General features: G+C 38.9%; 1 long non-coding RNA gene across 2 annotated transcripts in view; it reads left to right on the forward strand.

Moving 5' to 3' along the window:
• Window positions 1-4,795: 4,795 nt before the first annotated feature.
• LOC131549811 (uncharacterized) overlaps window positions 4,796-13,329 on the forward strand; it is a 51,180-nt gene continuing 42,646 nt past the window's right edge. Inside the window, exons 1-3 of one of the 2 annotated variants that reach the window (XR_009273493.1) lie at window positions 4,799-5,161; window positions 6,270-11,211; window positions 11,616-11,725. This is a non-coding gene — a long non-coding RNA (uncharacterized LOC131549811). Of the gene's footprint in view, window positions 5,162-6,269; window positions 11,730-13,329 lie in introns of those variants that run through there. The other variant, XR_009273492.1, reaches the window with a different exon arrangement.

Below are 13,329 nucleotides of genomic sequence, written 5' to 3' on the forward strand. Positions count from 1 at the left end.
CCATAGCAACAGCCCTCCTTAAGCTTTACTGATGTTGTGCATGTTTAATGAAACTCGCAGAGATAACAGTGCTATTCACAGCTGCACAGACATAGACACGTGCACATAAATATGCATTCTCCATAGACAAATACATTGTATAGGCACACATCACGCATGCTCAGTTGCATATGTAATCACATGCATGCATTCACACTTCAATCAATTACTCATACGCTTTAATGGATTTTTAGCCCCAGTTTGAAAACTTTACCTGTCTTTCTACCATTCTTACCTTAGCAACTGTTGGCATTCACCCATTATCTGACAAGCATATTTTCTCTAATGTAATTCTAAGGGAATTCTGTGTGTTTGCTTAGTTTTAAACAAATTTTACCTGAAATGATGCTAGAAGTATACATCCTGTATCCCAGTTGGCATAAATCATATGAAATGCAACTGTTTAGCGCAGTTACTCTAACCATGGGTCAAATAACAAGTGTGATAAATTGTCTGAATTCATTTATTTATTTTTATTTTAATGTACATGGATGTGCTGCAGCAGTCATATCAAAACCCAGAAGACTAATTCGAGAATTTTTGGGGCTTTTTTTTTAGTTCATTAGTAAAACAAGGTCTGTGGTAAAGATAACTTGACAACACTTCAGCTCAAGCTTTCCTGTAGCTCAAATATTAGAGCATGGTGCTAGCAACATCAAGATCATGGGTTCGATTCCCAAAGAAAGCAAGAGCTGATAAAATGTAGAAACTATAACTTGAATGCAATGTAAGTGGCTTTGGATAAAAGCGTCTGCTAAATGCATAAATGTAAATAACTTGACTATACTTGACGTTCTGTTGTACAACATAAACTGCAAACACTCCCACCCAAAATCAGAACATTGAGAAAATCACCTTTAAAGTTGTCCAAATTAAGTTCTTAGTAATGCATAATCAAAACATTACGTTTTGATATAGGCCTATTTACAGTAGAAAATATACAGAATATCTTCATGAAACATGATCTTTGCATAGCCTAATGTAAAAATAAAAATCTATCATTTTGACCCATACAATGCAGGCTATTGCTACAAATAATATACCCCTGCTATTATGACTGGTTTTGTGGTCCACTACTCAGTGTCTAGGGAACAGTGAGCATTGCGTGAATGCTATGGTCAGCTGTATTGTAAAAACTGAGGTAAGCAGTGTGTCTGTGTCAAGTTCACTGTTCAGCCCACTGTGTTACGTAGCGGAGAATCTCTCTGCGTTCAGTTGTAGTGTGGGGGCGTAACTGGGACAGTGACGCTCGATCGCCGCTGAGGGGGATTGCCTCGCGAGTGGGCGGGAAACTAAGACCGCGAAAAAGCAAACAGCCAAGCGCGCTCTGTAGCGGAACGTTCTCGTGCGGTTACCATGACGCTGAGAGTGGGTAAACGCCGCCGTGTCACGCTGCTCTGACCTCTGGGTTGGTATTTGTTTGAGGCGAAGGGAGCTTTTCCAGAGGTTTGTGTATGTCTGTGTTGTGGGTGCGAGGGCAGTAGATACGGTTTAGGACATGATACGTCGATAATCTTTATGATTACGGTTGTGCTGTCACTTACCTGACGCATGGCGACAGTGTCTGAGGATTTTCCTTGAGACTGATGCTTTCAGTCAGTTATGATGGTCATGAACTCAATTACATTTTTAATTTTTTGTGTAAAAGAAACGTTTTGCCATTTCAGTACCATAATCATAAAGACATGGTGTTGTTATCATTCAGCTTGCTTCACATGTTGACTCTAAAGGCTGGAATACACTACACAATTGAACAATTTTAAAATGCTAGGCACCAAAGACTTGTTAACTTTGTATATAGTTACGGGGGGGCATCTCTTTTTGCTAGGAGAGGCGTGACAAATGAAAACAATATGTGACCCTGGACTACAAAACGGACTTAAGTCACTGGGGTTTATTTGTAGCAGTAGCCAAAAATACATTGTATGGGTCAAAATTATCCATTTTTATTTTATGCCAAAAATCATTAGGATATTAAGTAAAGATCATGTTCCATGAAGATATTTAGTGAATTTCCTACTGTAAATATATCAAAACTTAATTTTTGATCAGTAATATGCATAGCTAATAACTTCATTTAGACAACTTTAAAGGTGATTTTCTCAGTATTTAGATTTTTTTGCACCCTCAGATTCCAGATTTTCGAATAGTTGTATCTCGGCCAAATATTGTCAAATCCCAGCAAACCATACATCAATGGAAAGCTTATTTATTCAGCTTTCAGATGATGTATAAATCTCAATTTCTGAAAAATTGCCACTTATGACTGGTTTTGTGGTCCAGGGTCACATATGTGTTCTAAAATCAGCTCAAAATATCAATATTTTTTTATCTCGGCTGACTAGATGGAATCATAGTCTGAAACGAAAAAAATCAGAGTCTGACTTTTGGCAACTATACTGTAGCATCCACTTCTCCAGACTGTAAATATCTTTATACCCAGATCATAAAAGTAATTTGCAATCTGACTCCGCTAGTTATGATTTTAAACATCTGATAGAAAATGTACATAACTGGATTGTCGTGAAAAATGTTTCTCATTTTGGTATACCATAATCTCCTGAAACATTTCATAATGAAACAATGCATGAAACTGTGCTTGTGAAGAGAATGTTGGGCCCAATATTAGGTAGATTCTCAGCAGTGTAGTATATAGAGTGAATTCAGATCTGTTTGCCCAAATTCACAGTGCATGTTTAATTTTCTGCCAGAACTCTGTATGCATTCGGTCAAAAAGTGCAACTTGCTTTCAATATTGTTATTCAGGGCCTGAATCTGGCACTAAATTTGTTTTGGTGCAGAATTACCAGTATTTGTTGACAGGCTGCATACTTGCAACTTTTTAAAGACAAAATTTCACATATATCATACATACTGCATACAGTGAACTAACCTACACTAAACCAGTCATTGATGCTGTTAAATAAACAGTGATCACAGTAACCACTTTTTTTAAAATTTATTATTTTTTTTTTTATTTTAGAAACGATTAACAGCTTTTTATTGTAAGTAGACTAAAAGTTTAAAAGGAGCAGCTGTGTTTTCTATTGTTTGCATTAGTCTCATTTACCAGAATGTGTATTATGAACCTGTGTGCAATTGCACTTGCTTGCACAATGTTGTTGCTGTAAATGGCAATAATCAGATTACGGCATATGTTAGCATAGCGATTAGAAGAGCACCTCTTGCTTGCTTGCTTCACATTTTAACTGATCAATAAATGCCCTAATGACACAGAAGAGAGCATGTTTTGTTAGACAGAAAAACAGAGCAGAAGGGAGGGGGGAGTGGAAGAAAGATATTTTGAGATTGTACTGGAAGTCATGTGGTATTTCCGCTAGAGGACCCCCTACTTCCTGGTTTCTGCCGAAGCCCCGCCCATGCCCTAATATGGTCACTGTTGAGAGTAGAATGTATGTTGCGTCACTGCTGAAATTATGCAGCTCCTTCCTTCTCACCCCCTCCCTATCTCTCCACACTGTTTTTGTTCTCAGAGCATTTGGCTGTCCTCTTATGTACTGCTTTTACAAGCGACTGCTTGTTCTTTCGTACAGGCCGTCCTGCCCTTGCATATTACTTAACTTGCATATTACAACTGAAAAGTGCTATTGTTAGGAGAATTCAAATATAGATGTAACACAAAACAAAGAAAATCTTCTCTTGCATATTGAAGAAACACACTACAGTAGTATAAAGGGCAAGTTTTTTTTCTCATGAGAAGTCACCAGAGTTTTCCTAAAGGACTGCTTTTTATATTTGCATAAAAATGTGAGATTATTTGCATATTTCCCGTATTTGCATAGAGAATCTTGTTGCACATGGGGAGTTTCTTGCCTGACCAATGCAAATTGAATAGTTTCATTTTTAACTAATATTCTTATCCATAGATTTAGTTGAAATTGTAAAATAATATTTCAATTTCTGAGTTGCACATGGAGTAATTAGTTGCGAGAAATGAACAATAAAATTACATATGCATTGACAGCAATTAAAATTCAATTATAGTATCTTTTTAATATTGTCAGTAGTGTTGCTGTAGTCACACATGACCTTCAACAACAGAAATGAGCAAATAAGAGAAGATGGGATGAGTAATTCATGTCAAATATGAATATTAGTCGATAATCTGTTTTCTGTAAGCTGTCTCTGGTGTTTTCCACCAGCAGCTTTCTCTTTAGAGTGAGAGTTATTTTATAAAACCACAAATGCACTGATCTTAAAATTTATGCTTGTGACTGTGTCAGAGGAATCTGGATTTTCGTTATAAGCCAGGCTGCCACATCACAGTCAGAGCTCCATTGATGTTTTTGTGCGTAACCTGCTTGTAAACACTCCTCACCTACACTGCCCGTCAGCATCGCCCACTTACTTAGTGGGACTCTAGGATGGCTCTCGTGGTTCTGGTATGAGAGACCTTTAAAAGCCCACATGTATGCAAACACGCATGCACAAACACTGCGTTTTCAGATGTCTTATTTGCACAGCTGTTGTTTGTTTTCTGATTCAAATGAGATACAAGGGATTGCCTGGATGAATATGAAAATGAGATACAAGAGGAAGAGATTCACTTTTATGGTGAATGAGGTTGTTTTGTTCGGTTTGTGTTAACTCTATTTACCTCTGACTTACACTTACAGTTGCAGTCTGCAGCCTCGGAGGTGCAGCAAATGGTGCATGCATGCTTTTAAAGCATGACTCATGACTCACATTAACAGCCCCCAGTGCATTGAACTCTATGAAAGTGTCAAGCTGCTTGTTACCCCTGCTGCATTGTGCACATATCAAGCAGTCGAACGCAATGTTCAAAGTTCACGCAGTCATCTTTTACTCCATTTAATGACCTTTCAAAGTGCAGCCAACTATTACCCAATGGTACATATGATATATTATCCATGCCAACGTGAAAATGAAAACAAGAGACTGATCCTGTGTGTTTTTAGATACATTGAGTACCCTGAGTACGACAACATCCAAGGCACATCAGGCATGACATTGAGAAAATAATCATCAAATTATAGAAGCAAATAGTAAAATGCCCTTCTGTGAAGATACCTGCAAGGCTTTTCATGTGGAGGTCAAAGCACTGTGGTGCCTGCATTGAGAGCTGTTGAAGTTCAACCTTGTAAGTTTATGATTTTGTATTATATATAACAAAATACTGTGAAAACCTGGGAAATAGACAGGTGTTTTACCACCATTTGCCTTTATAATCGTAGGGCATATTCATTCAATTTTGCACCATTTTCAGGGGAATACTGACTATAAAATGCCAGTTGCTTCAGAGATGTTGGAGGAGGGAATCTGCTTCTCTTTAAAACTGCAAACAGCTAGTGGTTTAATAATATAGGAGATTAATATGGCCAGGGCAGATGCTGTAGTTCATCTTGTTGCTCCAAAATTTGCATTGGTGTCTCCGATTAAAGTTACAGCAATTGTAGCTCTTTCATGGATTTGTGAGATTGGGTTTTTGTGGCTTTGTGAGATTGGGTTTTTGTGGCTTTGTGAGATTGGGTTTTTGTGGTCTTCAGTGTGAATATTGCGATTTGCTGCAGTAGTTCTATGTTGTTTTGGACACAATCCTTGTAGTGTTTTTCAGTCCTTATCATTCACTTTGAGTTTTCACCGCTATCCTAAAGTCTTGCCATGCTTTGTGTACGCAGTCATAATCGCAAAGGATGTTGTTCTTAAAACACCAGTTGGGCTGTTAAGGTTACAGACGCTCCTGCTAAACAGGCTCCCCTGATTAGTCAGAAAAGTCAGTCATTTCACCCACGACTTGTACTAAACATTGCTGAACACAACTTACAGTATACTACTCTGATGTACAACCTTGAGATTATAGACAACGTAAAAAGATAAGTAAAGATATTTGTTTTCAGAGAGTTTTCAGAGTCATGCCTTGTTGACATCTTTAGTTCTTAGAGATTCGCTGTCTCTCACCTCCTCCCATTCCACCTGTGCTGAGCGTCTGGAGTCTGGCAGCAACCCTGGGCGTTATGCCCGGGTCAACACTTCGCAATATTACAGACTCAGAATGTTCCCAGAGTGCAGCTCAGATAACTGCTGCATGGTAGATCTGTCTGCATGAGCTTGTTTGAAGGATTAGATCCTTATTCCTCATGCACCAGAACTGAGGCCAGTTTTGATGCATTGCAAAGATTTGCCTAGAACTGTCTTAATGTGATATAACTAAAAACACTAACACTGAACCTATTTGCTTTCCTTTTAAGAGCATTTCTCAGAGGAGGGAGAGTGTTTGGACATCTCTTACTGCACATGAAGCCATATGCAAATTCCCTGCTCAAGGGGACATTTTCTTCCACAATAGAAGTCACCAAACTTCATCCCAAAGGATAAGTATTTGCATAAAAATGTGGGATTGGTATTTGCATAGTACACAAGTACACATGGGGAAATTTTGTTGTCTATTTATGCAAATTAAAAATGGGTGTTTTTAAAATGCACTGATCCAATCAATCACAGTTTGTTTTTGTTTTCTTTAATGTGATATAATTATTATAATAATGGGCGATATATTTAAACTTTTTTAAATGCAAGTACCTCCAAGTACATTTAAATCTTCAGCATATTTTTGAAAATAATCCATGACCAAATTTATAATTTCAAGATAAATTGCATTCATTAGAAAATAACTATAAATATGTTTTCAGCAGAACCAGCAACTGGATTCTTTGGTAAATGCAGCATAACACATCATGATAACCCAGTCCGTTAAAAATCAGGCTGGGAATTGCATGCTCCAGCATGTTCTTCCAGCCTCTGTTCTCACACTTTTATGGAAGTGCATTTTCACACACTCATTTTTTTTTTTTTTCTCCATAGGGAACAAAGCTTTCCCTGAATCCCAGTATTCTCTTTCTAGGCGGGGACATGCAGTTTCTGCCTGTGGGCTAGAGTTCTTCATCAACCTGAGCTGTTTTCTTTCTCTGCCTGGCCTGCTTGACCCGTTTCTCTTGCTGCAGTCCCGGAGGAACTGGTTCCTGTTTGTGAACTCCTGTGAGGAGCTGAAGACTTGTGCGTGTGGAAAAAGAATGAATCTCATTCCTGCTGTAACAGACAGCAAATTCCGTGTCTGTTTAACTCAGCAGGCCTGTTCTGTTACCCTACTTTAAACAAAACGGTTGTCATTATTTATAATGGATATTAATGCTTAGATATGCTTGGTATTTGTGCCTCTTCCCAACACACAATGTACAATTCAGGTGCAGTTTCTGTAAATGCTTCAGTCTTGTGCTTTAAGTCTTTTATGGAATGTTGTTTATGGAAAATGTGAGTACTGCTTACCAGTGCAAAAGTTGAGACCACAATGCTAGGGAGTTCTGGTTAAGCGACAGATCTATGTCAAAATAGCCCATTCAGTCGGCGCCGATAGCCTTGTGGGCAGCAAGCCGACATACAACACTGTTGCGCTACAGGTGTCCCGAGTTTGAATCCCAACTCAAGGACCTTTCCCTATCCCGCCCCTATCTCTCTCCCCCTTCGCTTCCTGTCAGTTTTGATCTGTCCTATCCCAGTAAATGCAAAAAAATTAATTAAATTAAATGAAGGCTCTATGATATGCTGCCTTCACGTGCTATTGGAAATTTCCTATTTCCCACTTATGAAGTCGTGATTACGAGCTTGTCGCATTCAAGTGCTTTGTTGTTGGAAAGAATAAAACTTAGCATCCCATTGGTTGATAATCATATAAACATTCACCGCGCTAGATAATTCTGTAATTTCAGTCAAATACATGCTTCTTTCACCGTTTATAAAACATACAATATGCTTCAAATGATCGTTCATATATAGCCTATAAATACCCTACTTTAGCGACAAGACAAAGTGATGTAGTTGTTGTGAGGATAGCATTGACAGCAGCAATGGTTGTCCCCTCCACCATGTTTAAAGTTTATGACCCGCCAAACTCCAAAAACTCTAGTATCAAAATTATTTCCGAGTTTCCCAGTAGTAAATATGACTTGAGAGGCGTTCACATCTAATTTCCGATTAGGAAACTCGTATTTATGATACTCTGATAGCACGTGAAGGCAGCAATATTCTGGTCCTTTAATATGGTTCTGTCCTTCAATGTCTGTGCGGTTTTTATAGTCTGACAGGCGACAGTTGTAAAGGTGTGGTTATATGATTGGATCATGCAATGATTGGATTTCGATTGAATTTTCCAGATAAATTGTAAATGTGACTTTCCCTTGATAACCTTACATGATTTAATGCATCATGTTCATAGCAAAAACAAAAGAAGTTGAATAATAAGGCTTACGGGTTTAGAAGGCTTAGAGGCTTTTTTTAATAAGTCTCATTACTCAGAAATGTTTTAAACTTGCTGAATTGCACACATTGTCTAAAGTCGGAGATTTAAGGTAAGTATCGCTTACAAATAGTGAAATGGAGAAAAGGTACTCAGCACATTTTGCACTTCTAATATCAACAGCAGATCAAACTGAACATCAGAAATTGTTTTTCTTTGTGAAAGTTTCCCTTTGAACAGCCAAAGCTCTACACTCGGTCCAAAATATCCAAAAGAGATGAAAATACTCATTTCTGGTTTAAGGTCGGTGCTGTCCAAGTTGCTTACTTCTGAATCATTCGCTTTCATCTGTGTTTCCTGTTTTGAGTGAGGCTATGTTGCATTTGCAGGTGGTGGGAAATCTCACGCTCGCTTCTTTCACACCCACTTTGTGCCCCTCAAAAAACACTGCAGAAGCAAAAACATCTGCTGCAGTCTGTGGGAGAACAATGAATTAAAACTCAAAGCCCAGAGCCCAACACAAATATACAATCTTAGGGGTTTTTTTAGGGTCTTTCCTTTCCTGCTGCTGCATGAAACTGCTGTCAGCCACTCTGTGTGTGCAGACCGTGAGAGCTGAAATTATATAAAGAGCTTACATGACTCAAGCTGTGAGAGGGTGCTGTAGAGAAACAAGCATGGGCTTGATGGCTGTGCTCTCGTAAGATCTGAACACCACCTTTTGGACCATGATTGTGCCAATGATGAAGGCTGATGATGCAAACCTCAGTAACAAGGAGTGTCCAAACTTGCTCCTGGAGGACCAATGTCCTGCAGAGTTTGGCTCCAACACACGTAAATAAATTAAAACATCGGCCAGTAACACACCTGCTCTTTCTGAGTCCATCATTTGTGCTGTGCAGTGGGGTATGTGAATAATGGCAGTAAAAAAATTAACCACAATTCTTAGCGAATAATAAGAATAATGGAAATTGCATGTAAACAGGAGTGAAGAGCTTTGCTCTTGACATGTAAACATCATAATGCGATTAAGTCCTTACTCTGATTATTGGAAATAATTGCATTATTCGTGCACATGTAAACGTAGTCAGTGTAAGTCGGCAAGACCGCAAGTGCACATGAAGTGTGCCATTTGGGACAGGGCCTGAGACTAGTGAAGACCTTGAATGACGTAGCTCATTAAGGTGTGTTTATTTAGGGTTGGAGCTAAACCTTGCAGGACAGTAGCCCTCCAGGAACAAGTTTGGACACACCTTTCAATAACAGACCGGGGACTGGAGGACTACCTTTCTACATAGTTCAACACACCTGCCTGTAATTTTTAAGCAATCTTGAACACCTTGATCAGCTGGTTCAGGTGCATTTGATAAAACTTTGTAGGAAGTTACACCTACTGTTATTCCTGCAGTAGATGATTTCACACTTGTCAACTTGTTTCTGAAATCTTGAAATGGCTTCTTACATTTGTCACAAACACTTCTTATAGCAGTGGTTCCCAACCACATTTCTGGAGCCGCACCAACACTGCACATTTTGCATCCCTCTGAAACTCCCCTTTTAGATCTTGGAGTCTCTACTAATGAGCCGATGACATGAATCAGGTGTGTTTGATTAAGAAGACATGCAAAATGTGGAAACCACTGTCCTTTATAGCCTGTTTACACCTGGTCACTTCATGCGTTTTCTCTGATCGGATAGCTGTCTGATCATGAAAAGACCAGGTGTAAATGCTCTCTGAAACACTTTCGAGATGCATTTAAATCCAAACACTCAAACCACTTCAGGAGGTGGTCTGGGCCGCATTCCAGACAAAACTGGACAAGTGTAAATGCATGTGGTTGTTGAAACCACATATGCAAATTTTACTCTTCCAAAAATCTTACAATAATAAATGTGTGAGAGCGTTTTATAGGCTATATGGCATGTAATAGTCAGATTTGACGGCGCTAATGCAACACGCATCGCCATGAATGAGTAGCAGATTACCTCCTCAGCAAGCCAACACGCAAACTGCCACAAAGGAAACTGACAGTATGTCGTAGACGCTCAACACATAATCATCTTCATTAAAAGTAGTCAGACTAACCTATCTTTCCAGTGCTGATGCCGTGCTCTCTCCTGTTGTGGTCTTTGATCTTGAAATTAGCTGATAATGAAAAAAAATCAAATAAAATGCAGTGCATATCTGTTGCTTTCGTTGACGTGAACTCCATCATATAGCGCAGGAATTGAATACTGGACTTATATCTGTTTTGCGAAGACACATTTATGTGGCCAAGTGTAAATGGAAACGTTTTAACAAATCAGATAGAAATCCTATCAGAGAAAACACATGAAGTGACCAGGTGTAAATAGGCCCATAGAGTTTGCTTGCTGTTTGCAAGTTGATATGGCATCAAAAATTTTGGACCAAAATATATTTGTTGGGCCATGGCTTCTCTGCTAAACTTTGACCTGGAATTCACTTCTAAGGCCATGAGAGGCGGCCTAATAAGTCAAGAAGAAAAATCCAAATTACTCATTCTTCCCTGTGCCTGTGAAGAGTTGGTAAGGCTAACTCAGCAGGGAGTTGAGATGTTGGGCATTTAACTTCTGACAAACACTTTTGTGTGCATCAACTCCCTTCATTTTTCAAATGCTTATGTAAATTAGGCAAATGGGAAAAATGGTTAGTGAGCTGCTGAAGATCTGAGAGTGTTTGTGATTAACCAGCCCTGCTGAATGTTTAACCTCTGATTTAACAGCTTCCATTGGACCGGCATCATTGTCACCTAAACCTGATTCCTACCCTCCAGCCCTGGATTTAATTTCTGGTGTCTCATCCACAAGAAGATGATTTAGGATCCAAATGAACCTATTTATGACCTTAGTCATAGTGTCACCCATAAACAGGTTTGAGGGTAAGTCAGAAGCTTACTTTATCTCACTTAAGCACTGAAATTTGAGTTAACCCGATGAGAGTTAATATTCTTTTAACTGTGACCTAGTTTGCCTTGAGAGTTTGTGTAGCGGCCCGTCCACCTGAATGCATGTATCCTGACAAGACCCACTCTTTTTAGCCTGCTAGAAATGTAAATCTCCGCAACATTGCTTTTCAGTTACTAATAATCTCCACATGAGCCCTGCTTCACAACACAGCTTGATTTGAGGCAGCAATATCTCATTTCATTTCTCCTCAGAGTCAGCTTTGATGCGGCAGCAATGTCCTTAGTTGACTCTTAAAGTCTCGAGAAGGACAGCATGTGTACTTATTAAAAACCTGATGGGTTTCTAATGGGAATCTGATCTGATGCATGCATTTCAGGACATAGATCTTCCTGCAAGACTAACCTTCAGCTTCCATCACCATGATGACCTAATGTCCAATGGCTGCAATGTCTGATACACTCTATCAGATTTGGTTGGCATACATCTTCAGGTAAAAGTGCCAAACCCTTTTTTAGTATTTCCTCTGGCTGGCACTCTACAAATTAAGAGTTTGCCATGTGCATCCAGCTGAATCCCCATTGTTTATTTTGAAGGAGAGATGGTATAGTTGTGCACAGCTGAAATATCATCCAGGCTGCACCTCTAATGACACAGCACTTCACAGAGCTGTTATACGGTGACCTCACTATCACTGTGTAAGTGAGATGGAATATTAATGATGGCGCTGCACCACCTTTGTTTTCAACTCTTCTCCCACGGTAGAGTGCTTGCGCAGGCCGCTGGCTGTGTTTGTGTTTGGTTTGTGACGTCTGTTGAAGGAGTAACGTGCTGAGGGTCTGTTTTATAAACACTGCATTGAACATGACGTGCACCGGGCACAAAGCTGATGTCAAGGAGAAACCGGGAATCAAATTCCTATCTCTAAATGCCTACGCAGATCATACACATGTAAATGTACGTGCATATGGGTAACTGTGCACTTTTAAGTACAAAGTTCAAGTTCAAACATCTAAGTTACATACCAGGAATATGTTTTACTCTTTAACCCACAGTTTTTACCTTTTTGAGAAATTCACACCATTGCACATTGTCATTACCATCATAGGCAAAAATGTAGTGGTAATGACCTGTTGCTCAACTTACAGTAATGACATTTTAAGCTGTTTAGAGAAAAATGCGTATTGTATCTGCTGAACAATAGTTACAGCTGTTAGCATAATCTTAAAAATACAACCCCCCCAACCCAAATAAGAAAATTTGTTTCGGTAATGTGTCTTCAGTCTTTTTATTCCACAAAAACTTTTTTCAGTGCTTTTCAAGACTGAATTTATTATTTCATAGTGATTTGGTTTGATTAAATTTGGTTTGCTCAAGGATTTTATGTCAAAAATGTGGAATAAAACCTTTGAGCAGGATTTTTATAAAAAGTTATACATTTTAATCGCAAACACAAAAAAATTTAAATGGTCACGGTGTTACAGAGCAACACCTAGCACTGTAATTTCTTCAGAAAATGTGAAAATCCCAAATTAAAAATCTTAAAAACCATATCATAAAAAACATACATTGTGAGAATTAAGTTAAGAATTAAACATCTGAATGCATATAATATTCGGGATGAAAAAAAATCCACTATTTTAGCCTGCACATTTGTGCAGATATTTGCTACTATAATAACACACTCATATTTCCTTCAGAAAGTTTTCCAATGAAATGGCATTAAACTCTTATTAAATTAAGCATAATCATATTTTCCGGTATGCAGCTAGTTATTATTCCTATAGGCTCAGCACATCCCTGTCCTGATCGGATCAGCACATCACTGTCCACCAATCAGGAGATCTTGTGTTGCACTGAGCTCATGCACTGACTCACCAATCACATGATTTAAAAAGAACCCCCCATCTGTTTTTACTCCTCCCTTTCCTGCTTTTGCTTTGCTCTCTCCATTTCCAATAACACAGTGTCTTCCGGGAAAGAGAGAGGGAGCAGAGATTGAGGCTGAGTGTGTGTGTGTGTGCGCAAGAGCGCCAATTCCCTCTTTTTCCTCCATGAGGTCAGACTACATTTTGTGTTCCTGATCTCAACTC

This window comes from Onychostoma macrolepis, chromosome 11 (assembly GCF_012432095.1).
Source record: "Onychostoma macrolepis isolate SWU-2019 chromosome 11, ASM1243209v1, whole genome shotgun sequence".
Taxonomy (NCBI): Eukaryota; Metazoa; Chordata; class Actinopteri; order Cypriniformes; family Cyprinidae; genus Onychostoma; species Onychostoma macrolepis.